General features: G+C 24.2%; 1 long non-coding RNA gene across 1 annotated transcript; it reads left to right on the forward strand.

Moving 5' to 3' along the window:
* The first annotated feature begins 279 nt into the window (after positions 1 to 279).
* On the forward strand, positions 280 to 982 carry LOC122581104. The gene is made up of 3 exons (XR_006320971.1): positions 280 to 495; positions 686 to 742; positions 861 to 982. It is a non-coding gene; the product is annotated as an uncharacterized LOC122581104 (long non-coding RNA).

The following is a 982-nucleotide window of genomic DNA, read 5'->3' on the forward strand; positions in this document are numbered from 1 at the left end:
TTTACATAGTTTTTTATTAGAAAAAAAGTGTGAACTTTTTACTATAAGTGGCTATTAGTCTTTAGTTATAATATTTTTTAAAAATATTTTATACATTGTAAGACTATGTTAATGTTGTAATTACATAAACTAATTTTTATTTGATTTAATATATTGTTTTTTAGATATGGCAAGATGGACATGAAAATGAAAAACTACAAAAAGTTTTAAAATTTCGTTTCCCTCTATCATTACCTCCAAACACTTAACTTCATATCCCAAGACAATCTCTCCACCATATATTTTTACATACAAAATTCTATGAACCTTATCCTCTTTCTTCACATTCATTTTCTTTTTCTTTTGACAACCTCTTTCATCTTCAACAACATAAAAATTCCACCACCAAAAATCATACATTTATAAAACCATCATAAACATTAAAACCTATACTACCTTTCTGCTTATACTTCAAAACTACCATCGAATCCATGTTGACCAACCATCATATTTCGGGTTTAAGTTCTTTTTTGGTTATTATTTAATTGTTATTTTTTGTTTTGTATAGATTTATAAATTATAGCAAAAACATGACCGAAGATATAAGTTTATTTGGTTGAACTACACAAACAAAAGTTATGTATATCTTTATTCACTTTTTTTTTCATACTTGAAAATCCTAATTCTTTTTTTCTTTTCTTTTCAGATCCTAAGGATTTGAAGTTGGAATTATAAGATTTCATAGAAAGTGATTGTATTTCAGGTGATAATAGAAACTAGAATAAATTTTATGTTCTATTTTTTTTTTTTTTTAAATATTTTGTGATATTTAATATGGGTTTATAAATATATTTGGTTTCATGTTCTTGTATATGTTTCAGATCTAGGAATATGAAGCTTGGAATATTGGTGGAATAAGAAGAAATTAAAGATATAGTTTTAGGATGAGATTTACCTTTTAGCAATAGATTGTATATATGTTGTGATGTTATTTGTTTGTAAT

This window comes from Erigeron canadensis, chromosome 9 (assembly GCF_010389155.1).
Source record: "Erigeron canadensis isolate Cc75 chromosome 9, C_canadensis_v1, whole genome shotgun sequence".
Taxonomy (NCBI): domain Eukaryota; kingdom Viridiplantae; phylum Streptophyta; class Magnoliopsida; order Asterales; family Asteraceae; genus Erigeron; species Erigeron canadensis.